This window comes from Saimiri boliviensis, chromosome 11 (assembly GCF_048565385.1).
Source record: "Saimiri boliviensis isolate mSaiBol1 chromosome 11, mSaiBol1.pri, whole genome shotgun sequence".
Taxonomy (NCBI): domain Eukaryota; kingdom Metazoa; phylum Chordata; class Mammalia; order Primates; family Cebidae; genus Saimiri; species Saimiri boliviensis.
The window spans coordinates 90090580-90118162 of record NC_133459.1 but is presented as its reverse complement, the minus strand read 5'-3'; the positions used below and the strand labels follow the sequence as shown (position 1 = coordinate 90118162).

Here is a 27583-nt window from a genome sequence, read left to right as displayed (position 1 = left end):
TAAGTCTGATAGGCTTCCCTTTGTGGGTAACCTGACCTTTCTCTCTGGCTGCCCTTAGTATTTTCTCCTTCATTTCAACCCTGGTGAATCTGACGATTATGTGTCTTGGAGTTGCTCTTCTTGAGGAATATCTCTGTGGTGTTCTCTGTATTACCTGGAGTTGAATATTATCCTGCCTTACTAGGCTGGGAAAATTTTCCTGAATAATGTCCTGAAGCGTATTTTCCAGCTTGGATTCATTCTCTTCGTCACATTCAGGTACACCTATCAAGCGTAGATTAGGTCTTTTCACATAGTCCCATATTTCTTGGAGACTTTGCTCGTTCCTTTGTATCCTTTTTTCTCTAATCTTGTCTTCTTGTTTTATTTCATTGAGTTGGTCTTCGACCTCTGATATCCTTTCTTCTGCTTGATCAATTCGGCTGTTAAAACTTGTGCATACTTCACGAAGTTCTCCTATTGTGTTTTTCAGCTCCATCAATTCACTTATATTCCTCTCTAAATTGTGTATTCTTGTTAACATTTCGTCAAATCTTTTTTCAAAGTTCTTAGTTGCTTTAGATTGGGTTAAAACAAGTTCTTTTAATTCACAGAAGTTTCTCATTATCCACATTTTGAAGCCTGCTTCTGTAATTGGAACACACTCGTTCTCCATCAAGCCTTGTTCCATTGCTGATGAGGAACTGTGATCCCCCGTTGAGGGAGAGGCGTTCTGATCTTGGGCATTCTCAGCCTTTTTTGGCCGCTTTCCTCCCTTCGTTATAAATTTATCCATCTGTGGTCTTTGAATTCACCGTCTTTGTAATTAGGTTTCTGAGTGGACGTCCAACTTACTGATTCTCAGCGCCGAAATCTGAGCAACCCACTGCACCGACTAAATCAGCGGCGTTAAGATTGATGGTGCTTTTCCGACTCTGCACCAAGAACCGACGCTCCGAGGCGCCGGCAAAACCGCCTCGCCGGTCACAAGAGTCGCGCTGGCGACCCGTGGGGCTCCTCCGCTGGGAATCTCCTGGTGCGTGAGCAACAAGAATTCATGCGAAGGTGTGGCGTCCTCTCATTCTTTGCGCTTTCAGTGGGAGCTACAATCCCGAGCTGTTAGTGATCAGCCATCTTGGATCAAACACTTTCTTAATTGATGGCTGCTTTTAGGCCAACTATGGTAGTGAAATATTTTACTAAATTCTGTAAGTAAATTTAAGGTTGAACTAAGATTCTGTCTTAAACAACCAGCTATCACCAGGCTCGGTAGGTTTGTCGCCGCTACCCACAGATCTTCCCACTATTTTGCCATATAGACGGGTGCACTCTTTTAGCTATCCTTGGGTAGCTTGCTTGGTTTTGGGGGGCGTTGTTGAAGTTCTCTATATAAAGTTGTTTCTGGTTAATTCATTATGCAGAAGGTAGAAGGGTTTATCTTTTCTTTTTTATGCTTATTAGGTTTTTGTCTTTCCCTTACAGCACCGTATCTATTGCACCTAGTATATAATTTCTATCGCTTATACTTTTGTAATAGGTAAATGATTTAGTCATTGTATTTAGATAGTATTGTTGAATGAGGATTTGGGCTAGAGTTAGCTCAAAGCGATCAGTTATTCTGAGATCTTCCAGGAGTAAGCTGGATGCTTTAATTTAACCTATACTTTGATTCACCAAGCGCACTTTCCAGTACGCTTACCATGTTATGACTTATCCCCTCTATATCAGTACATAGTGGCTTATTGTTAATATACTTTTATATGACGGTTGAGGAGGGTGACCGGCAGTGTGTGCATGCTCAATGGCCTTGCGTCAATCAAGCTCTCTATTCTTGATTTACTGCTAAATCCACCTTAGGCCCTTAGATTTCATAAAGGCTATCGTGTGATTTTCTAATTTAGAAAATGTAGCCCACTTCTTCCCACTTCATTGGCTGCAACTTGACCTAACGTTTTTATGGTGATACTTCTGCTTACTTTATGATCTTTAAGGAGTTTGCTGAAGATGGTGGTGTACAGGCTGAGGGCCAGAGGTGGTAAGATTTATGAGGGTGTATAGATTATGGAACATTCTCCTCTAGATGAATGTAAAGCACCACCAGGTCCTTAGAGTTTTAAGCTATTGCTTGTAGTGTTCTGGCGAATAATTTTGTTAGTTAAGTTATTGAAGTTTAGGGCTAAGCATAGTGGGATATCTAATCTCAGTTTGTACCTTAGCTATAGTGTATTCAGGATACTAAAGCCACTTTCATAGAATATTTTACTATCACTGGGGTTTTCTACAACTTGGTTATAGGTTAGCTTCATTGGGAATAAAATCTTAAACACTCCTTATGCCTGGCTCTATTAACTTGAGTCAATCATATGGCCGTGGTGGCTGGCACAAAACTGACCAACTCTGATGGTCAGTGTAGCTTAGTTAAACTTTCGTTCATTGCTAAAAGTTGGTCACTGCTCTTTCCCATGGGGGCGTGGCTAAGCAAAGTGTTTTGAGCTGCATGTGTGCGTGCTTGATACTCGCTCCTCATGTTCTGGTGTTCTAGAGGGCATTTTCACAGGACTGCAGATGCTTACATGTGTAATCTCACTGAGAGCTAATAGAGAGGCTAGGACCAAACCTATGTGTTTATGGGGCAGTAATTACCCATCTAGACATTTTCAGTGTCTTACTTTAAATATTAAGCTACATTAACTAAGTTAGAATTTAAATAAGTATATAGTGATAAGCCAGATGGGCTTAAAATTTAATTTACTACTATATTAGTATAGGCATGTTTTCTGAAGGGTAGCATCTGAGGTGTGTGAGGAGTAATCATGGGCAGTACTATTTATTGAAGTGTGTGGGTAGTTGTGGAGCAATTATGTTTTTCAGTTCATAGGACTTGTAAAATAAATAATGCCGATAGTGGGATATCTCTTTATGATATCTGCCTCAGAAAATACAAATTGGATTTGCAGTTGGGTAAGTGGAAATAGGTAAATATACGTGTGGATGTAGGAGAGGTGGTCTATAGATTTAATTGGGTAAAACACTAGTTAGTTATTTATCGTGTCCTGTAACCACTGACTAACACCTTAGTGGTCAGAATGGGGGCCGAGACATTCAATACAGGTGTGATGATAGCATAAGGTCTGGCAAAGCACATTCGGGTCCCACAGGACCGAGGGTGGGACTCCTACTGGAGCCTACAGCAATGCTGATGATTCCCCCCACCCTTTCCCCACTCAGGCACCCTATGCATCCTGTGACGCAGTTAAGAGGGTGATAGCGCCACACCATCAAGATGTCTTATTTAAGAAGACTATATACCCAATCTCAATGGAATGGCCTTGAGGTAGGAACCAAATGCCAGATACAGTTTCAGGATAACCAAGCCCTGTCTATAGGGGCCCAGAGCAAGAAGAGTGGCAAATGTGGGTGGGTTGCTGGTTTCACGGAGGATGGTAGATTAAGAGACCGAATATAACGATGGCTATCCATGGTTAGAAGGACTGTCAAAGTAGAATGTGCTATGCCCGATTAATAACCTAAGGTATGGATGTACAATTAATGATATTATATACTGGACAATATCCATGCCCTGGGGCGCTTGTTATGTGCTGTTTAGATTCGAATGTGTTATAGTCCAATGTGGGATTACAGTTCTTGCTTATAAGCTTGCTTATAACAAACATAAGACGTTTGTTAACATCTTAAGCATGTCTTGGTGTAATGTGCTATGTATAGTTAAGCATTTGTAGTACTATGTATTATTCATGGGGACAAACAATAATGTACTAATTACATAAAATACGGAAATATTGTGTATGCTTGCAAAGTACTTTATTGCTAAGCCATGAATAGTATAAATTAGCTAGTTATTCAGGGAATAGTTTAGGATTAAAATTTCAGCTTTGGGTGTTGATGGTAGAATTAGATATTCTTTCCCTGATGTCCTGGGGAGTGGGTGTATCTCCTTTTCTGGTTTACAAGACTTGGGTATTAAATTATACTACAAGGACATTTATCACTTAAGTAGTTTGTTTTCAATTAAGGCTGAGAGGGGGATTAGGGTAATAATAATAAGGAAATATATAAAGGGTACGGTTTGGCCAGTAGTTATGAAGGGGTATTCGACTGGTTGGCCTCCAATTCATGTGAGTATAAGTAGATTGGCTACTAGGGTTCAGAATAGGATTTGGGCGATTGGTTGGAATGCTATGTTTTGTTGTTTGGATAGGTGTATAATGGGGATAATTATAATAATTAGAATAGCCGGGCATGGTGGCTCACGCCTGTAATCCCAGTACTTTGGGAGGCCGAGGTGGGTGGATCATGAGGTCAAGAGATCGAGACCATCCTGGACAACAAGGTGAAAACCCGTCTCTACTAAAAATACAAAAAGTTAGCTGGGCGTGGTGGCGTGTGCCTGTAATCCCAGCTACTCAGGAGGCTGAGACAGGAGAATTGCCTGAACCCAGGAGGCGGAGGTTGCAGTGAGCCGAGATTGCGCCATTGCACTCCAGCCTGGGTAACTAGAGCGAAACTCCGTATTGAAAGAATTAGAATAGAGAGTACAAGAGCTAGGACACCTCCCAGTTTGTTGGGAATAGATCATAAGATTGCATATGCAAATAGAAAGTATCATTCTAGCTTGATGTGGGGTGGAGTATTGAGGGGATTGGCTAACGTATAGTTGTCTGGGTCAGTTAAAAGGTCAGATGTAAATAAGGTTAGGCTTATTAGAGACAGGAAAAGAAAAATTAGTCCGAGGATATCTTTAGTTGTATAGTAGGGGTGAAATATAATTTTATCGGGGTTGGATGTCATTCCTGATGGATTACTTGATCCTGTTTCATGCAGAAACAGAAGATGGATGGTTGCTAGGGCTGCAATGATAAAGGGTAAGATAAAGTGGAAAGTAAAGAATCGTGTAAGGGTGGCTTTGTCTACGGAGAAGCTGCCTCAGATCCATTGTACAAGGTCGAATCCAATGTAGGGGATGGTTGATAAAAGGTTTGTAATTACTGTAGCCCCTCAAAATGATATTTGGCCTCATGGGAGAACATAACCTATAAATGCTGTGGCTATGGTTGTAAGTAGTAGGATTGTACTGGTATTTCAAGTGTTCAGAAAAAGAAAAGATCCATAGCATAGACCTCGGCCGATATGAAGGAAGAGGCATACGAAGAATATGGAGGTGCCATTGGCATGTAAGTAGCGGATTATTCAGCCATAATTAATATCTCGGGTGATGTGGGCAACTGAGGAGAAGGTGGTTAAGGTATCTGGTGTGTAGTGTATGGCCAAGAATAAGCCTGTAGTAATTTGAATAATTAGTCAGGTACCTAGAAGTGAGCTGAAATTTCATCAAGAGGAAATGTTAGGTGGTGTGAGGAGGTCAATAAATGAGTTGTTAATAATTTTTGTTAGTAGATGTGTTTTGTGCGGGGGTGGGGGGGCGGGGGGGGTGGGGGGAAGTCATTAGGATTCTTATAGTTGAAATACAGTGATGGTTTTTCATATCATTAGTCATGGTTATAACCCATGTGGGAATAATGACATATGCTTTATTTTCATTAAGTATTATTTTAGTAATGGGGTTTGTAGGGTTTTCTTCTAAGTCCTCACCTATTTATGGGGGGTTAGTGCTAATTTTTAGTGTTGCTGTAGGTTGTGTAATTACATTATAGTTCGGTGGATCTTATATGGGGCTTATGGTTTTTTAAATTTATTTAGGTGGTATAATGGTTGGTTTTGCTTATACTGCGGCAGTGGCGATTGATGAGTATCCTGAAACATGAGTATCAAGTATTGATATTTTAGGAATATTTATGTTGGGTTTAGTGATGGAAACAATGATAGTATTATTATTTGGTGGTGATCCCAATAAAACAGTAGAAGTTACTGTTAATTGTAAGACTGTGGCGAGTGGAATAATTTATGAGGGTGAGGGGCCAGGGTTGATTCGTGAAGATCCTACAGGTGTTGCTGCTTTACATAATTATGGTGTTTGAGTTGTTTTATTTACTTGTTGGGCTTTGTTCATGGGTATGCATATTGCAATTAAGTTAACTCGGGGAGGGGGTTAGATAGTTAAGAGTAGTGCCAGAGTGGGTGGAATAAAGAAGGATAAGACATTGAGCTTGATTAGGCCTTTTTGAGTTGATGTGGTTGTAGAGATTGAGATTTGGGTCTGCATTGTTATTTTTGGTATAGATTTTCCTAGTCAAAATCGGTCTAGTAAGGTAGAGGTGAAGTTTTGGCTTGTGGTTAAGCTTGAATGGGGGTTTAAGCGATGAGTAGTGATTGAGTAAAAGCCTAGTATGTTAGAGAAGTAGTAAGTTTTTACTGGGGTGCTTAATTTTATATTGTCAGTTATGAAACTTAAGTTCTGTTGCTAGAAGGAGCCCTAAAATAGCTACGCCTAAAGCTGTAAGTTTGAGGTAATGGGGTATAGTGACTTGAGGATTCGAGGCAGGAGGAACACAATTAGAAATAAGAAACTCAGCAAAAATGCTGCCCACTTCTAGGCTATTAATTGGGTTTATTAGCAGGGGATTATTTTCGTCAATTGAGGCTAAAGCTGTAAAGCGAGGGCATCCCATTAAAGTATAGAAAATAATACGGATACTGTATATCCCGGTAAGTGAGGTGGCTACAAGAGTAGTTGTAAGTGCTCAGGGGCTGGTATACGAGGTGTTGGCAGTTTCTATGACTAGATCTTTTGAGTAGAAACCTGTAAGGAAGGGTGCTCCTATAAGTGCAAAGCTGCCAATAACGAGGGAGGAAGCAGTGAAGGGTAAGGTTTTAAATAGGTCTCCTATTTTTTGAATATCTTGCTCATTGTTGAGGCTGTGAATAATAGATCTTGCAGATAGAAACAGTATAGCTTTGAAAAAGGCGTGGGTACAGATATGAAGAAAGGCTAGGTGTGGTTGATTAATGCCAACTGTTACTATTAGGAGGCCTAGTTGGCCTGAGGTTGAAAAGGCTACAATCTTTTAAAAATCATTTTGTGTTAGAGCACAGATGCTGTAAATAGGGTAGTAATAGCCCCTTGAATAAGCAAATTGTTTTCAATTAGGGGATGAAAGCAGATAATTAGAAAAATACCTGTGCTGGAGTGAAGTAAGCTGAAATGGGTGAGTCCTCCCATGGCAGAGGGTAGTCATGGGTGGAGACCAAATTGGGCTGATTTTCCTATTGCTGCTAGGAGGAGGCTTATTAGGGGAAAGGAGTTTGGGGTGGAGTTAAGAATAAATGTTTGTTGAAAATCTCATGAATTAGAGTATAAAAAGAATCATGCTATTGCTAGGATAAAGCCGATATCTCCAATGCGGTTGTATAGAATTGCTTGCAGGGCTGCTGTGTTGGCGTCTGTTCGGCCATATCATCAGTAGAAAGGATATAATGCCTATTCCTTCTCATCCAATAAAAACTTGAAACAGATTATTAGCGGTAATTAAAATTGGTATTGTGATAAGAAAAATGAGGAAGTATTTGAGGAATTGGTTAATGTTTGGGTCTGAGCTTATGTACCATATTGAGAACTCTATGATTGACCAGGTAACGAATAGTGATATGGGGGTAAATATTATGGAGAAGTCTAGTTTAAAGTTTAGTGATAGCTTAATAGTTTGGATTGTTATTCAATGTCAGTTTGAAATTATTGATTCTTGGCCTGTAAAAATAAATACTATCATGGATAGGATGCTAATGGTAAATGGCTAGTTTTATATAATGTGGGTATAAGAGGTTTTTGTCAGGATTAATTAAAGTAATTATGATGGGTGCTAGTGGGGGGATTGATATTATTAGAGTGATGGAAGAGTCCATTTTTACTTTTATTTGGAGTTGCACCAATTGTTTTTGGCTCCGAAGACCAATGGATTACTATCCTTTAAAAGTTGAGAAAGCCAAGCTGTTAGGCTTGGGGGCATGAGTTAGCAGTTATTGCATGCTTTCTCGGTAGTTAAGAAGTTATAATCTTCTATTATTAGATTCACAATCTAATGTTTTGATTAAACTATAGCTACAGGGTGCTGATCCTATAATCACCTTGGGGTCTAAGGTGAGGAGGAAGATTGGTGCCATATATATTAGTATTAGTGTATTTTCTCATGTAAATATGGGTTTTACATTGCTAGTACTGTATGTTAATGGCCCTTGCTGTGTTGAAGTAAATATATGTAGTGAGTATAGAGCTGTAATTAGTATGTTGAATCCCGTAAATATAATAGTAAATTTGGATCAGGAGAAGGAGGAGAAGATTGTAAGTAGTTCCCCCACTAAGTTAATAGTTGGGGGTAAAGCGAGATTGGTAACGTTTGCTAGAAGTCATCAGAGAGCTAAGAGTGGGAATAGTGTTTGGAGGCCTCGGGTGAATATTATAGTTCTACTGTGAATTCGTTCGTAGTTTGAGTTTGCCAGGCAAAATATTAGGGATGAAGTAAATCCATGGGCAATTATTAAGATTCTTGCACCAGTAAAGCTTCAGGGGTTTTAATGAGGATAACTAAGATAACAAGTGCTATATGGCTAATGGAAGAGTAGGCAATGAGTGCTTTTAGGTCCACTTGTCGTAAGCAGATAGAACTTGTTATAACTGTACCTCATACAGATAGAATAAGGAAGGGGTAGCTTATTTTTTCTGTAAAGGGGTTAAGAATAGGGGTGACTCGTATCATGCCGTAGCCACCTAGTTTTAGCAGGACTGCTGCAAGTACTATTGAGCCAGCTACTGGGGCTCCGACATGGGCTTTGGGTAGTCATAGGTAAATTCCATACAGGGGTATTTTGACTGTAAAGGCTATTATGTACCTTAACCATATAACATTATTAGTTCAGGAGAGTAATAATTCTTTGGTATTAACTATTATTGCCAGTATATTTAAGGATCCTAAGCTGCTTAAGTGATAGAGGAGTGTAATAAGTAATGGAAGAGATCCTGCTAGTGTGTAGAATAAGAAGTATGAGCCAGCATTGAGGCACTCTGGTTGATACCCCCAGCGGGTAATAATAACTAAGGTAGGGATTAGGGTAGTTTCAAATAGGATATAAAATAGGATTAGTTTTGTAGCTGTAAATGTTATGATTAGGGATATTTGTAAAAAAAATTAATATTGAGATATATAGTTTTTTTGTGGGAGGGAATTGTTGTAGAGGTGTTGTTGTGTTGCTAAGATTATTAGAGGTAATAGGTTGTTAGGGTTAGGAGAGGTGATGTTAATGGATCTGAGAAGAAGGCTAGTGATAAATTACATGAACTATTTGGTAGATATAGGAGTATAAGGGCAAAAGCACTAATTAATAGGCTGCAGATTATTATATTAATTCACATTACATGACTTTGAAAATCATATTATTGGAAATATGATTGTTGGTAAGATAATTTTTAACACTGAAGTAAATTTAAATTTGGCACATATTCTGGACCATACAGATTAGAAATTAAGATTAATAAGGCTAAACCTACTGCAGCTTCGCATGCAGCGAATACTAGTAGGATAATCGGTATTATATATATTAAGTGTATATTTAAGGTTGTGAGTGTTGCTATAATAAATAGTGATAATATTATGCCTTCCAAACATAGTAGAGATGATATTAGGTGAGATTGGTTGTGGAAATTCAAGCCGAGAAGAACAGAGAGACCAAGAGACACAAGAGAACCTCTTTATTGGAGCTCCAGCTGACAGTGGCCTTACTGCCTGTAATGGCTGCCAGCCCCACACAAAGGAACATTCCTTGTTTGTATTAGTTTTGGCATGGGAAGATAAGGCAGGAGAAAAAGTAGGTTTAAACAAAGAGAGTTAGTCATTGACTTGTGGCAAGTTTACAACCTTGAGAATACTTATAATTTCTATGCGGTTATCTCGCTCCCATGGCTGTCTCATTCCCACGGCTGGTAGCTGGGGAAGAGAACAGGTTTTTTGTTTTTTGGGTTTTTTTGTTTTGCAGAAATATGCTTGTGAGCTGCGGGTGCAAAGATATGCTTGGGTGCCTTATCTTGGAAGGGGGAGGCTATACTAGGTCTCCTTTAGCTAACTTCAGGCAATTTAGGCTGGGAGGGGTGGTTGACTTGCTCCTCTGCTCTTTATAACTATTTTTGTGGCCTACTCTTAAGGTTATTATTTATTTTAAATTAATGTCTTTTTATAAATTTCACTTTTCCTCCTCATGTCCAGATACATGCAAAGCTATAGCTTTTACTATGGGGTGGTGTATAGGTTAGATGTCAAAGTGTAAAGCCAACTTTTTTTTGGAGATAAAGTCTTGCTCTGTCTCCCAGGCTGGGGTGCAGTGGCACAGTCTTGGGTCACTGTAACCTCTGTCTCCCAGTTTCAGTGATTCTCCTGCCTCAGCCTCCTAAGTAACTGGGATTACAGGCACCCACCACCATGCCCAGTTAATTTTTGTATTATTAGTAGAGATGGGGTTTCACCATGTTGGCCAGGCTGTCCTTAAACTCCTGACCTCATCATCCACCGCCTCCACCTCCCAAAGTGCTGGGATTACAGGCATGAGCCTGTACCCAGCCATAAAGCTACATTTTTAATGTAGCCAAATTTATTAATCTTTTGTTTTATGCCTTTGAATTGGTTGTAATTTGGTCTTTTCCAATTCTGAGATGCTTAAAATTATCTAGTCATTTATATTTTCCATTCATGGATTCATTGGTTCCGGACAAACTTATGAAGTTTTGGGAATTTATGCCCTATGAGATTTGAAGTTTCAATCCAATACTTTTTTCCAGTTGAATATCCATTTATGGAAGTCTTTTCATTGTATACATGTACAGGTTATTTAATTTCAGAGGAAGTCATGATATGTCATTTTATTGAGTGCTACTAAATGTTTTCCTTTCTTATGTAGATTTCTCATAGGCATAAGAAAGAAAGGGATCTCTTGCATGAAAATTGCATGTTGCAGGAAGAAATTGCCTTGCTGAGACTGGAAATAGATACAAAACAAATCAGAACCAGCAAAAGGAAAAGAAATATTTTGAGGACATTGAACCTGTGAAAGAGAATAATGATAACCTTCAAAAAATTATTAAACTAAATGAGGAAACATTAACAAAAACAGTATTTTAGTACAGTGGACAACTGAACGATTTGGCAGCTGAGAACAAAATACTCAATTCTGAACTGGAGAATGAAAAACAAAACCAAGGAAGACTGGAAATAGAATTGGAATCATACCATTGTAGACTGCCTGCTGCCCTATGTAACTGTGATCAAAGTCAGACACAAAGAGACCTAAACCTTGATTTGCTGAGAATAAGACAAGAGTGGATTGATTTACAGGACAAAATGAAGGCTGATATGTTTGACCTACGAGCTATGAATGAGATTCTTTCTCAAAAACTTTCTAATGTTGAAAATAAAATCAACAGCCTACAAATTCAGCTCCGTAACACAACAAGTGCTGTCGAAGAAACAAATTTGATTTTGGAGGGTGTGCAAAGAGACCTCAGCCTAACACAGTGTCAGAAGAAAGAAATTGAACAAATGTACCAAACTGAACAAAGCAAACTGAAGAAACACATTGCAAAGCAGGAATCTGTAGAGGAGAGATGATTTCAGCTACAAAATGAAAATACGTTGCTTCGACAGCAACTGGATGATGCTTACAAGAAAGGGAACAGACAAGAAAAGACAATCAGTACTTTCCATGACCAGTTTCAGGCTGTTGCCAGAAATCTTCGAGCTGAGAGTGAAAAGCAGAGTCTTCCACTACAAGAGAACAAGGAATGGCTGGACGAATGTAATTATTTAAAAAACGGTATGCATCAGTGTGAGAAAGAGAAACCAGGAAGAAAAGTAAGTATTAAGAAAGATAAATATTTTTCAACCTTCCTAAAAGAAAATTTAAAGTAATATTTGATTATGGCTAAATGTTTTATCTAGGTGAATATAAAAATATATAGATCATAAATATATTTGCTGTTAAAACTGAAAGATAGTTTGAGTAAAGAAACTGTGTCACCTATAAAATTTTAAGTTCAGTTACAGTGTTAACAGGTACAGATTAACATTCATAATGTAGTCTTATGCTGCTGAAATGAACACTGCAATGCCTTTATATGGCCATGTTTGAAGACCATGATGAAGTAGATACACAGAAATGCTTATACTTGACATGAATATTTTGAAATTAAGATTCAGTTAGGAGGGTTACTTTGACCATTAATTCCAGATTTTCCAGGTCAACTGAAGTATACTGCTATACTTCAGTGTATATTTCCACAATAATTTTCCTTCAGTAGTTTTGTAATGTATTTAAGTTGGTATAATTTTATTTTTATTCATATCAATTTGACTTAAATCTGAGATGATTTCATTCTCAAATTACTTGTTATGACCTCTCAATTCTTTAAAGGCATTTACTTTTTAATAAATCATAATTTGGGGCAGACGTGAATTTCAGCAAAGCTATGTTAGATTTAATCTTACCACTGGTATTTTTAATTTTACTTTGAATGTTTTTACAAACAATTTGCTCAAAATTTTCACTTCAAGGCTTACTGCCTGTCATTCAGATATAACTTTGACCAGTACAAAGGTAACTGTGTTTATCTGTGATTTATTTGTTTGGCATTGAGTCCCCATTTTTAAACTAATGAGAGGTGGCAGGTTTCACACATAGCGAAAATGGACTGAGTAGGGTAGACTCTTGTAGAAGCTGAGAGGGAGATAAAGACCAGGTTACCCAGGGCCTCAAAGGCCATTGGAAGTTTACTTGTATTCTGAGATAGGAATCTTTTGGAAGGATCTGAGCAGGCAACTGAATATGCAAGGAATTCTGAAGTTGATTGGAGCTTCTAATAAAAAAAGAGGGAAAACATTTCACAGTGTGGGATGTACCACCAGCAGCCTCACCCACATACTGATTTCTTTTTGAGACTTCAGTAGGTTGTTAAGCATTCCAGATGTTTCAGGGATGAGTGAACAGTGGGCTGAATCTATTGTCTAAGTTAACAAAAAACCAATATGGCAGAAAGATAGCACCTTCTGTGTCCCTAACTGAATTCAGTAATAAACAAGAATGTGTGCACACGAGGAAAAGGTGAATCCATATATGTGTCGATGTTTTTCAAAGTGTGTATGTTAGAGTTAAATCTTATTACCATAATTTAATAATAAGGTGATTTATAATCAGTAACAAAAATACTTTCACAGGTAGTTATGAGACAACTTCAACTAGAATGGACTGATCCCCTAAAACAACAACCAACAGCAGAGGCTACATCATTTAATTTAGATGAGACACAGGATTCAAAGAAGAAATGGGTCAAATCAGCAGTGAAGTATGTATGAAAACTAACATGTCTACAGTTAATCTGTAGGTGGTGAAATAGTGTCAAATGTTTTAGGATACTAACTGAAGTGGACAGCTTTCTTTTGTATTTTTATTATAATTTGTTTTATAATTTTATCTTTATAATGCACTTGTTTCTTAACCTCTAGCTTTCATTCTGTCCTTTTCTCCTGATAAGTACATACATTTTAAAAATAAGGATCATTTCCAAAGATCCTTAGCAAAGTTGGGAATTATTAGTATTCCTCACAGAAGTTGAGAGGCTTTTTAAAGTATTTAAAAAATACTTCTGTGAAGTATTTTTTAGTGATTTCTCTATTGCCATGGTTAGGTAGGCCAGATTAAATCATAGGATGTTTAATAGGATGTTTCAGAAACTGTCTTATTTCTTATCTTTACTTTTGTAAATGCGTACAGAATCTGTATATATTTATTTCATGAATTTCAGGATAACTTGTACAGAAAGGTCATAGTACTGTTCTCCAAAATGCAAATGTTTTAATTTAAAAACTACTTAAGAGCCAAGTGCGCTGGCTCAAGCCTGCAATCCTAGCACTTTGGGAGGCCAAGGCGGGTGGATCACAAGGTCAAGAGATCGAGACCATCTTGGTCAACAAGGTGAAACCCTGTCTCTACTAAAAATACAAAAAATTAGCTGGGCATGGTGGTGCGTGCCTGTAATCCCAGCTACTCAGGAGGCTGAGACAGGAGAATTGCCTGAACCTAGGAGGCGGAGGTTGCAGTGAGCCGAGATCGTGCCATTGCACTCCAGCCTGGGTAACAAGAGCAAAACTCCATCTCAAAAAAAAAAAAAAAAAAAAAAAAAAAAAAAAAAAAAAAAACTACTTAAAATGTTAGGCACTTTCTTCATTTTCCTTTCATTTTAAATATATTGTGCTTTTTAACAAATCACCTATAGTATGTACATCCAAAGTAGAGAATTAAGAGATGTATCTAGATCCTACCACTGAATTTTTAAATAAAACTTTACTGAGACAAAATTCTTATACCACATAGTTTACTCACAGAACGTGTACAATTCATGGTCTCTTAGTATAGTAGCAGAGTTGCCTAACCATCGCCATCATCAGTTGTAGGACATTTTCATGACCCTGAGAAGAATCAGCAATCTATTTTGTTTCCATAGATTAGCCCATTCTGGACACCACATATCAACTGGATCACATAATATGTGGTGGTCTTTTGTGACTGGCTTTGTCTACTTAGCATAACATTTTAAAGGTTCATTGTGTAACATGTATCAGTACTTAATTTCATCTTTCTGCTGAATATTGTTCCACTGTATGGATATGCCACTCATTTTATTTAGCCATTTGTCACCTGATGGACCTTTGGGTTGTTTCCATGTTTTGGCTATTAATCATGCTGCTGTGAACTTTTATGTACAAGTTTTTGTGTTTGCATATGTGTTCTTCTCTTGGGTATATACTTAGGAGTTGAATTTCTGGGTCATATAGTAACTCTATGCTTAAGCTTTTGAGGAGCTGACAGTCTGCTTTTCAAAGTGGTTGCACCATTTTACATTCTCATCAGCATTGCATGAGGGTTCTAACTTCACCACATCGTTGCCAACATTTTTCATATTTTTGATTGAAAAAGGATTCCAACCCAGAGGTATAAAGTGGTGTCATGTCATTGTGGTTTTGATTCATATTTCCCTAATGATGAATGACTTTAAGCCTCTTTTTATGTGTTTATGAGCCATTTGTATATCTTCTTTGGGAAATGTCTATTCAAATCATTTGCCCACTCTAAAATTGGGTTATCTTAAAGTTCTGAATTTTAAGAGTTCTTTATATACTCTAGGTGTAAGTCCCTTATCAGATATATTGTTTCCAAGTATTTTCAATGGCTTTCCTTTTTACTTTCTTTCTTATGATTTATTATGTTTTTAAAATGTATATAATTTTAAGTTGTAGAGAGAAGGTCTCACTATGCTGCCCAGGCTGATCTTGAACTCCTGAGCTCAAGCAATCCTCCCACCTCGGCCTCCCAAAATGTTGGGATTACAGGTGTAAGCCACCATGCCCAGCCTCCTTTTCACTTTCTTAATGGTCTCTGTTCAAGCACAGAAGTCTCGCATTTTGATGAAGTCCAGTTAATCTATTTTTCTGCAGTCACAAAGATCTATGGCTGTGTTCTCCTAGGAATTTTATAATTTTTGTTCTTACATTCAGTGGTTCTATTTAGTTACTTTTATATATGACATTTGGTGGAAATCCACCTTTATTCTTTTGCACATGGATATACAGTTGTCCCAGCACCATTTGTCGAAAAATCTATTCGTTTCTCATTTACTTTTTTTATACCCTTTTTGAAAATCAGTTTACCATAAAAATGTAGGTTTGTTTTTGGATTCTCAATTCTAACATGTTGAGCCAGTACCGAATCACATTTATGGAGAATTCATTTTCAGTCCTGTTGCTTATTATGAGTTGTTTTATGTAAGAATAGAAATTCAAGTAGTAGAATGTCTTTAATTTCACTTTTTGCTTCTTGAAGTAGTGTATGGCCAGCTTATGCCTTGCTGACTCCATGACATGATGAGAGTCAGGCTTACAAAGACAGATCCCATTAATTATTTTTCTCCAGTCACACCTTTTGTCTCTCACCCAGTGCCTCTCTCTTCACTCCCATTTCCATAAAATCTTGGCCACAGGATCTGCTGACTGTGTCTACTATTTGTTGCATTATGTTTTATTAGCTCGTTATAACTCATAGAGTCACTTGTAGATTTGAACTATCTATAAAGCTCAAGATTAAGTCTGGGCTGTCATTTTTCCTCCTTGGAAACTGAGCTAATTTATCATGTTGCAGTTCACAGTTAGATCCTCTTTTGACCCGGCACCTGGTTCTCCTATACAATCCCAGGCCTGAATAATCTTCTTGGCACAGATCCTACATTCTCAGAAACCAGAGTTCCCTGCATTTACCTCCTTTTGCTTAAATGGAGATGCGTAGCTATGCTTTTCTAGCTCAATACACAATTCATTGAATAAATACCTCAACCTATTCAAAGAAAACTTCCAGGAGTGCAGCAGCTGGAAATCAGGTAATGTCCAGGCATTTGTCAGAAACAGAGTCAAATTAGTTGTATGAATTTCAAAATTTCAGAACCAATTTATATGATATGGAGAAGCACTTTAAGATGAGCTGCTCTTCCCTTCTCCATACAGATGAGGTAAAGAAGAAATTGCATTGAATAGCTTAACACTCAAAGGACACTATATTTGTTTTACTTTTGAGATTGTTAAAACTGATTCCATGATTTTTTAAATTACTTCATTGAGGAAATGAAAATGAAGAGTGAATCCTAGATTGATGAATGAATATCCAAAGCTGCTTATTACTTTCAGAATTTCGGTTCCTGGAAATCAGGTACAATGTCTGATTTTTGGTTATTAATCAAATATTTCTAGTTTTTTCAACTTTATACTTCAAATTATGTATCTCCTTTCTTCCTCATCTTCCTTATTTCATAACTTGGGGGACAAATTCTAAAAGCTTCACTGGCTTAGTCATCAGAATTTGTAATTAATAAGAACTGTTTCTAAACTTCCTCCTCAGTAGTTCTTATGTCTTCCTCTTAACGTCTCATGGAAAGACATAAGAACTACTGAGGAGGAAGTTTATCATATAAATTATATATATTTATCATATAAATTGGCTTTTCTAATTCATACAATTAGAAAAGTTCCACTGCTTCCCATCAGCGCTGTCATTAATAAATTAACCTCAACATTTGTTAGCTTTTGCTTTAAAGGAGACTAATTTCTACTGGGTCTGTTACTCTATTGCTTATTGTCTTCTTGTTTAAATTTATTTTTCTGGTTATTTTTTTCCACTCAAATTACCCAAATTTGAGTGGCTTAGAACATTGGTTTAGCTCACCAATCTGTGGTTTGGGAAAACCTTGGCCAGGACAGCTTGCCTCTGCTCCCTTCAGTTTTACTTGGGATAAATCAAAGGCTGAGGGACTAGAATCATCTGAAGATTTGTTCACTAAGATGTCTGCTGCTTATGGCAGCTGTTGGTTGGAACTTTAGTTGGGGCAGGATACCCAAATATTCTACACTGGAAATCCTAGGTTCTCTTTGTTGCTAAGTTTCCCCACAACATGGAGGCTGGGTTCCAAGGTGAGCAGTCTGTGGTAGAGAGCTTCTTCTAACCTAATGTTGGAAGTCACATGGTGTTATCACTTTTAACACATTCTGTTCATTAGAAGCAAACCATTAAGTTTCACCCATAGTCTATATATAGGGTGAATGATTTTGTTTTTATTTTTATTTATGCATTTTTTTAGACATGGTGTCTTGCTATGTTGCCCAGGCTGGCCTTGACCACCATGGCTCAGGAATTCTTCCTGCCTCAGTCTTCCAAGTAGCTGAGACAGGCCTGTGACACCACACCTGGCTTCCTTTTATTTTTTGTGGACTCATATACCTGTACATATTTATGGTACACACAGTGATATTTTGATATGTGTAAACAATGTATAATGGTCAAATCAGACTAATTAACATATCCATCACCTCAAACATTTACCATTTCTTTGTGCTGTGAACTTTGAAAATCCACTCCTCTAGCTTTTTAAAACTATTAGTTAACCAAACCAGGTGTGGTGATGGGCACCTGTAATCCTCGCTACTAGGGAGGCTGAGGCAGGAGAATGGCTTGAGCCCCAGAGGCAAAGGTTGGAGTGAGCTGAGATTGCATCACTGCAGTCCACCTTGAGTGAGAGAGTGAGACTCTGTCTCAAAAAAAAAAAACATATTCACCCTACAATGCAGAAGAACACTAGAATTCATTCCCCCCTCTAGCTATCATTTTGTATCCATTAAACAACCTCTCCCCATCTTCCACTCCCCCTTATCTTTCTCAGCCTGTTACCCACAATTCTACTCTCTACTTCCAATTTTTTTTTTTAATTTTAGCTTTCACCTGAGTCAAAACCTACAGTAGTTATTTTTCTGTGCCTGAATTATTTCACTTAATGTCACTTAATGTTTTCATTCATGTTGCTGTAAATTGCATGATTTTATTCTTTTTTATGGCTAAATAGTATTCCACTGTGTACATATATCACATTTGCTTTACTCATCAACCACAATCACAATCATCTGTTGATGAACATTTAGGTTGATTCTATATTTTGGTTATTGTGAATAGTGCTGCAATAAACATGGGGATCCTGGTATCCCTTTGATATACTGAATTTCTTTCTTTTGGATAAATAGTAGTGGGACTATTGGATCATATGACACTTCAATTTTTAGTTGTTTTTTTTTTTTTTTTTTTTTTATGAAACTTCCACAGTTTTTCATAATGGCTATACTAGTTTACATTCTATCCATGAGTGCATAAGAGTTTTCTTTTTCTCTCCAACCTCACTGGGATTTTTTACTTTTTTTTTTTTTTTTTTTAAATACATATAGTAGCCATTCTAACTGTGGTGAGATGATATCTCATTTGGAATTTTATTTCCGTTTTCCTGATGTCAGTGATGTTGAGTACTTTTCCATATATTTGTTGGCCATTTGTACCTCTTCTTTTTAGAAATGTGTATTTAAATTCTTTGTCCACATTAGGGGATTATTAACTGTTTTTACTGTTGTGTTAAGTTCCTGGTATATTCTAGATATTAGATCTTTCTAGATATTAGAATCTTTCAGATGAATAGATTTGTAAATATTGTCTCCCATCCTACAGATTGTTGGTTGTTGGATTTGCTGTGAAGAAACATAATTTTAAAACAGCCTCACTTGTCTATTTTTGTTTTTATGCCTGTGCTTTTTTTGCATATTCCTGTGATAACTTAGCTGTAAAATCTTTGCCTTGACCAGTGTCATGAAGCATTTTTCCTATATTTTCTTGTAGTTGTTTTATAATTTTGGATCTCATGTTTAAGTCTTTAATACATTTTGAGTTAATTTTTGTACATGGTGAAAGACAGGGACCTGGTTTTATTCTTCTTTTTACAAATATCCAGTTTCCCTGGCTTCATTTGTCAAAGAGAGGGTTCTTTCCCCAATGTATGTTCATGACACCTTTGTTGAAAATCAGGTGTCTGTAAATATGTGGATTTATCTCTGGGTTCTCTATTCTGTTCCACTGATTTAATTTTGTTTTTATACCAGGACCAAGACTTTTTTGGTTACTGTAAGCTTGTAATATATTTTCAAGTCAGGTAGATTTCAAAACAAAGCTGGAGGTAGAGTGATGCTTCCAGCTTTGTTCTTTTCCTTCAGACTTGGCTTGTCTAGTGTAGCGCTTTTGTGGTTCCATATAAATTTTAGGATTGTTTTATCAATTTCTGTGAAGAATGTTATTGGTGTTTTCTGGTGCAAGTTATAAAGGGCATTTTATTTTCATCTTCTTTATTCTTTCTCTTTCTTTCTTTTTTTTTCTTTTTTTTTTTTTCTTCTGAGACAGAGACTCACTGTCTTCAGGTCCCAGGCTGGAGCGTAGTGACGCAATCTCGGCTCACTGCAATCTCTGCCTCCCGGGTCCAAGCAATTCTGCCTCCCGAGTAGCTGGAAACTACAGGTGCATGCCACCATGCCCAGCTAATTCTTGTATTTTTTAGTAGAGACGGGGTTTCACCATGTTGGCCAGGATGGTCTCGATCTCTTGACCTCGTGATCTGCCTGTTTTGGCCTCCCAAAGTGCTGGGATTACAGGCATAGCCACCGCCTCTTTCTTAACTTTTATTTTAGATTTAGCGGGTACATGTGCAGGTTTGTTACAAAGGTATATTGCATAATGATTAGGTTTAGGGTGCAATTGAACCTATCACAGAGGTAGTGAGCATGTACCTGGGAAGTCATTTTTCAACCATTATCCCAACCCATTCCCTCTTCTTGTAGTCCCCACTGTCTGTTTCTCCCCTCTTTATGTCCATGTGGACCCAATGTTTAGGTCCCACTTACAAGTGAGACATGTAGTATTTGGTTTTCTGTTTCCACATCAGTTTGCTTAGGATAATGGCCTCTAGCTACCTCCATGTTGTTGCAAAGAACAGTATTTTGTTCTTGTTATAGCTGCATAATATTACATATTTTATGTGTGCTACATTTTTTTAATCCTGTGCACTATTGATGGGCTTCTGGATTGATTCCATATCTTTGCTATTGTGAATAGTGCTGCAGCGAACACATGGGTGTGTCTTTTTGGTAGAACGATTTTTGGGAGGGAGTGGGTATTTAACCCACTAATGGGATTGCTGGCTTGAAGGCAGTTCTATTTTTAGTTCCGTGACAGAAATCTCCAAACTGCTTTCCACAGTGGCTGAATGAATTTACCATTTTCTACAGCAGTGTATTCGAAGTCCCTTTTCACTGTAGCAGCTCTGCCAAAATCTGGGTTGATGTTGCTTATTTTTTGACTTTTTAGTAATAGCCATTATGTCTGGTATGAGATGGCATTTCATTGTGGCTCTGATTTGCTTTTCTCTGATGATTAGTGAGATGAGCTTTTTTGTTTTCACGTTTGCCCTCCCCTTTTCTGTCTTTTTTTGGGAAATGTCTGTTTATGTATTTTGCCTGCTTTTATATATTTTTTTAAATTCTTGCTTGTTGATTTAAGTTTCTTATAGATTCTGGATATTAGAACTTTGTTTAATGCTTAGCTTTTAAATACGTTCTTTCATTATTTAGGTTGCCTATTTAGTCTCTTGAATGGTTCCTTTTTCTATGCAGAAGCTACTTTGTTTAACTAGGTCCCAACATTTCATTTTTACTTTTGTTGCAGTTGCTTTGACAACTTATTCATAAATTATATTCAGAGGCTGATTTCAAATAGTATGTTTCTTTGGTTTTCTTGTAGGTTTTTTATAGTTAAGAGATCTTTAAGAATGTAATTCAGCTTTCATTCATTTTTTATATGTGGTGATAGCTAGGGGTCAAGTTTCAGATTTCTGTGTATGGATAGCAAGTCATCCCAGCACCATTTATTGAATAGAGAGTCCTTTCCCTGTTGCATTATTTGTGTTGGCTTTATCAAAGATCAAATGGTTACAGGCTTGTGGCTTTGTTTCTGGACTCTCTATTCTGTTTCATTGGTCTGTGTGTCTGTTTTTGTGCCAGTACCATGCTGTTTTGTTCACTGTAGCCTTTGTTTACTGTAGTATAGTTTGAAGTTGGGCAGTGTGATGCGTCAGGTTTTGTTCTTTTTGCTTAGGATGGTTGTGGGTGCTTGGTCTCTTTTCTGGTTACTCATGAAATTTTAGAATAGTTTTTTCTAATGCTGTGAAAAATGACATTTGTAGTTTGATAGGAATAGCATTGAATTTGCAGATTGCTTTGGGCAGTGTGGCCATTTTACTGATACTGATTTTTCTAATCTGTAAGCATGGAATGTTTCTGCATTTTTTTGGTGTCTTCTATTTGGTGTCATGACTTTTTTCAGCAATGTTTTGTAGTTCTCCTTTCAAACTCGTTTCATCTCCGTGGTTAGATGCATTCCTAAGTATTTTGCTTTTTCGTGTATGGCTATTGTAAATGGAATTACATTCTTGATTTGTCTCTCAGCTTGAACTTTATTGGTGCATAGAAATGCTACTGATATTTTTACACTGATTTTTGCATCCTAACTGAAGTCATTTATCAGTTCCAGGATAAACTGGCAGACTCTTTAAAGTTTTCTATGTATAGCATCAGATCATCAGCAAAGAGAGATAGTTTGGCTTCTTTTCCTTTTTGGATGCCTTTGTCAAGGGGAACGCTTCCAACTTTTTTTGTTCTTTTTTCTTTAAATTTTTTCTTTATTATTTTATAGAGACAAGGTGTGTTGCCAGGTTGGTCTCAGACTCCTGGCCACAAGTGATACTCCTGTCTTCACCTCCCAACATGGTGGAGTTACAAGCATGAGACACTGCACTCAGCTCCCACTTCCAGCTTTTGCCCATTCTGTGATTTTAGCTGCAAATTTGTTAGAAAGTGATTTTTATTATTCGGAGGTCTATTTTTTTGATGCCTAATTTGTTGATTTTTTTTCATGAAGGGATTATGGATGTTATTGAAAGCGTTTTTGCATCTTTTGTGATGATCATATGGTTTTTGTTTTTCCATTCTGCTTATGTGGTGAAACACATTTATTGATTTGTGTACTTTGAACCAACCTTGCATCACAAGAATAAACCCGACTTGATTGTGGTGAAGTAAATTTTTGATGTGTTGCTGGGTTTCATTTGCTAATATTTTGTTGAGACATTTGTGTCTACACTCATTGGAAATATGGGGCTGTAGTTTTTTTTTTGTTTTTTTTTTTTTTTTGTGAAAGCCACTGACTTTATTGATCTAAAAAACTTTACAAAGACAGTGACTGTTCTGCCAAAAAAGGAGCCAAATGGTATCAAATGGACTGAAAGTTGGGGTGGGGGGTGAAGGGCAGGGCCAGGAATCCATTCAGGAAAGCCAGTAACTGTCATCAGGGAACTGGCAACTGAAAAAAGAAGAGGGAGGCATGCAAGAGCGAGAATCCAAAAAAGTTGAAATGCTTAGGGGAGGAAACTCCCAAAGACCCTGGAGTATATCAGAGGTGAGTACGACAATAGCAATCTTTTCCTTTGTAGCAGACAGGGGAGGAGTCCCTAATTGGCTGCAAACTCTGGGTGAGGGCTGGGGCTTGAGAGCTTCCCAGAGAGCAACACAAGAAGGCGTCACGCCACTCTCAAAGGCATCCAAGGCAGTCCTGGGACTGCTTGGTGTTGGCGCCACAAGTATCCTTCAGCCATTCCTGAAAGAGGTCTTCATCTTTCTTTAGCACCAAAAACTGGCCAAGGACAACATAGACCTTGTCAAAGCCCCTTTCCTCCAGCTTCTTGCCCAGGACTTCACCACTCCCAGCCAGGTCCCCACTGCCTTTTCCCCATGGGCTCTGCCACGAAGTCTCGGTGCTTTTAGGAGGTTGTCGTCTTGATCAGGCTTAATCGGCAGCTTCAGTTCCCGTAACGGTTCCTCCCGCCACCCGGCCGCTCCCGCCGATATCTCAAGCCACTAGCACTTGCTATGTTGTGTCTTTGCTGGCTTTTAGTATCAAGATGCTGCTGGAATTATACAATGAGTTGGAGAGAAGTATCTCAATATTTTGGAATAGCTTTAGTAAGTTTGTTAACAGCGCTTCTCCTTATGTCTGGAAGAAAGAGGCTATAAGTCATTCTGATCTGAATCTGTTTTTGGTTAGTAGGTTTTTTGTTTTTTTTTTTAATTACTGATTCAGTTTCAGAATTTGTTATTTGTTCATGATTTCAGTTTCCTTTGGGTTCAATCTTTATAGGCTGTGTGTTTCCAGGGATTTATCCATTTTATATAGATATTCTGGTTGTGTGTATACAGTGGTGTTCATTATAGTCTCTAAGGATCTTTTGTATTTCTGTGGAATTGGTTGTAATGTCATCTTTGTCATTTCTGAAATGCAAATCAAAACCACATTGAGATATCACCTCACACAAGTTAGAAAGTCAATCATTAAAAAATCTGGAGACATTAGATGCTGGAGAGGATGTGGAGATATAAGAAGACTTTTACACTGTTGATGGGAGAGTAAACTAGTTCAACCATTGTGGAAACAGTGTGGCACTTCCTCAAGGACCTAGAAATAGAAATTCCACTTGACTAAGCAATTCCTTTACTGGGTATATACCCAAAGAATTATACATCATTCTATTATAAGGGCACATGCACACATATGTTCATAGCAGCACTGTTTATAATAGCAAAGACTTGAAACCAACCCAAATGCCCTTCAATGATAGACTGGACAAGGAAAATGTGGCACATATACACCATGGAATACTATGCAGCCATAAGAAACGATGAGTTCATACCCTTTGTAGGGACATGGATGAATCTGGAAACCATCACTCTCAGCAGACTGACACAAGAACAGAAAATCAAGCACCACATGTTCTCACTCACAGGTGGGTATTGAACAATGAGAACACATGGACACAGGGAGGGAAACATCACACACTGGGGTCTGTTGGGGAGGCTAAGGGAGGGACAGTATGGGGTGGGGAGGTAGGGAAATGATAACATGAGGAGAAATGCCAGATGTGGGTTACAGGGGATGGAGGCAGCAAACCACATTGCCATGTGTGTTCCTATGCAACAATCCTGCATGATCTGCACATGTACCCCAGAACCTAAATTACAATTTAAAAAAAGATTTGCAAGGGATCAGCAAGACTGATACCACATGCAAAAAAACAATCAAATCATTGATATTAAGAATACATTGGAGAAGTTCTTCAACAAAGTAGAAGAAAAGGATAACAGAATGAAAGTCATGAGAATGAGAGCTCTATGAAACCCAAGTTTAAAACTCCAATATTAATATAATACATTTTTCAGAATAGAGTAGAACAAGAACAACAAACTAATGGAGAAAAAAAACAAAAAGAAAGTATCTTTTCTTGACCTTTAAAAAAATCATGTTGTATAAAAAAAAATCCTCACGTAGAAATATCCTGGCAAAATATGTATTAAAATGCTGGAAAACTTTAAACCATTTCAGGATCTGAGAAAAGTACTTAGAAATAAATGAAAATCAGACTGACCCTGGCTTTTTCTCTGTAATAGAAAATTCAGGGAAACATTAAAATACCATCTACACAGTTGAGGGGAAGGGTTAAGAACACAAATAACCAGAGATTTTGAAAATTCACTTTTGTGGTCTGACATCTGTGAAAATAACATAGTTGGCTGTTTTTGCTTTGAGAGTACATATCACCAATAAGCAGCTTAAGAAAAATATCACCTTAGTTCAGCCGTTATGGAAGACAGTGTGACGACTCACCAAGGATCTAGAACAAGAAATATCATCTGACCCAGCAATCCCATCACTGGATATATACTCAAAGGATTATAGATCATTCTACTATAAAGACACATGCACACGCGTGCTTACTGTAGCACTATTTACAATAACAAAGACTTGGAACCAACTCAAATGCCCATCAATGATAGATTGGATAAAGAAAATGTGGCACATAATACACTATGGAATACTATGCAGTCATAAAAAAAGAATGAGTTTCATGTATTTTGCAGGGACATGTATGAAGCTGGAAACCATCATTCTCAACAAACTAACACAGGAACAGACAACCATCTCATTTTATCACTCGTAAGTAGAAGTTGAACAATGAGAACACATGAACACAGAGAGGAGAACATCACATACTAAGGCTTGCTAAGGGGTGGGAAGAAAGGGGAGGGAGGGCATTAGGACAAATACCTAATGCATGCAGGGCTTAAAACCTAGATGACAGGTTAATAGGTGCAGCAAACCACCAGGGCACATGTATACCTGTGTAACAAACCTGCATGTTCTGCACATGTATCCCAGAACTTAAAGTAAAATTTAAAAATATTTTTAAAAAGATCAGCCTGGGCGGCAACATGGCAAAACCCTGTCTCTATGATATATACAAAATAATAATAGTAATAATAATTAACTGGGAGTGGTAGCACACACCTGTAAGTCTAACTACATGGGAGGCTAAAGGGGGAGGATCATGTGAGCCCAGGTAGGTCACGGCTGCAGTTAGCCATGATCATGCCACTGCACCCCAGCCTGGAGAAAAGAGTAAGACACTGTCTTGAGAAAAAAACAAGGTGGAAGAGGAAGATAGGAGAGTCAGGAGAGAGATTTGAAGATGCTGCACTGCTGCCTTTGAAGATTAAAGAGGGGCTGTGAGCTAAGGAATGCAGGCAGCCTCTACAGAAGTTGGACAAAACAAGGAAACAGAGTCTCCCCCAGCATCTCCAAAGGAATGGAGCTCTGACAATATCCTGATTTTATCTTAGTAAGATGCATTTCAAACTCAGACCTCCAGAACTTAATAAAGTTGCATTATATTAAGTGGCTAAGTGAGTGCTAATCGGCTGTAGCAACCATAGAAAACTAATATAAAAACTAATAGAGGCACAGTCATTTCCCATTGCCCACAGTGTCGCTTTCTGCAGTTTCAGTTCCCTGAGCACATCCCAAAAATATGGGATAGAAAATTCCAGCAATAAAACATTCAGTTATCATTTGCATGCCATTCCAAGGAGCGTGATGAAATCTTACACCATCCCCACTGCCCCGCCTGGGGCCATCAGTCTCCCTTTGTGTAGCCTATCCACACTGTCTACACTACCAATTCGGTCAGGCACTCAGTAGCTGGCTCAGCTAACAGACTATTACAGCACATGCATGGGGCAGCAGCGATGGCAACCCTGGACACTAGCCCCAGTAGCATGGAACCCAGGACCAGATACTGCCACAGTCAGCCTGCAGGTGCAGGAGGGTAGGAGGCACTCAGTCACAACTCTGTGGCTGTACAGTGCCCAGTGCCTGCAAACCTGTGCTCTGGGCGAGGGCCAAGGAAAAGTGGACAATAGGGAGGGATGGTGGTAAACTCCATGACCCTCATGCCCTCAGGGAGCAGTCCGCCAGAATCTGCTGTGACCTCAGCCACAGCTACCACCTGGAAATGGTGCAAGTCAGTATCAGTGGCAACCCCTGGCCCTGTCCTCCCCCACCAGCAGCAAGAATCCCAGAGCCAGATGTCACCATGGTGCCTAATTTAGGTGGTTGGTGGTGCAGCTGCAAGGGGTCAGAAACCAGCACTCAGCCTCATCCCAGGGGCTGCAGTGGGCCCAGAGCCTGAGACCACATGCTCTGGGCTTGGGCAAAGGACGCAAGGATCTTAGGGTTGGGGGAGGTGCCTTGGGTGACCCCAGGCTGTCTGAGACCAGCCCTGAGGCCTTCCATGCATTCTGCACCTGCCACTTACAGATGGCACATGCAACAGCTGCGGTGACAACCCCTGATCCTGTCCACCTCCACCAGCAACACAGACCCAGGGGCCAGACCATGAGGTGGTGCCTAAATCAGGCCCCGCAGCAGGAGGAGGACTGGAACTGGTGCCCAGCCCCATCCCAGTGGCTGCAGGGTACCCATCGCCCACGACAAGCACCCTGGACCAGGGTCACAAAGGAACAGAAGAGGGAGGGAACCAGTGATCAGCCCCAACCAGCTGCACAGTGCCCAGTGCCCAGACCCCATTCTCTGGGCGGGGCCAAGGAAGATGGATCCTATGTCATGCACTGGGCAGTTCTCAGGTCATCTAGGGCCAGCCTTTACCTTGGGCTCAGCTGTAGTTGCCACCATCACGTGGCCACGCAGCAGTCACAGTGACAACCACTGACGCTGCCTACCCGTTCCACCGCAATAAGGATCCCAGGGCTAGAAGCCTCCACAGCTCCTCACATAGGCAGTCGGCAGGAAA

At 38.7% G+C, this 27583-nt stretch overlaps 1 non-coding gene and 1 pseudogene across 1 annotated transcript; one reads left to right on the top strand and one right to left on the bottom strand.

The window, feature by feature from the left end:
• Nucleotides 1-1653: 1653 nt before the first annotated feature.
• Nucleotides 1654-2115, bottom strand: LOC141580501 (18S ribosomal RNA). The gene has a single exon (XR_012512669.1). It is a non-coding gene; the product is annotated as an 18S ribosomal RNA (ribosomal RNA).
• A 9161-nt stretch (nucleotides 2116-11276) lies between these two features.
• LOC101027747 (coiled-coil domain-containing protein 144A-like) lies at nucleotides 11277-13283 on the top strand (annotated as a pseudogene).
• The last annotated feature ends 14300 nt before the right edge of the window (nucleotides 13284-27583 follow it).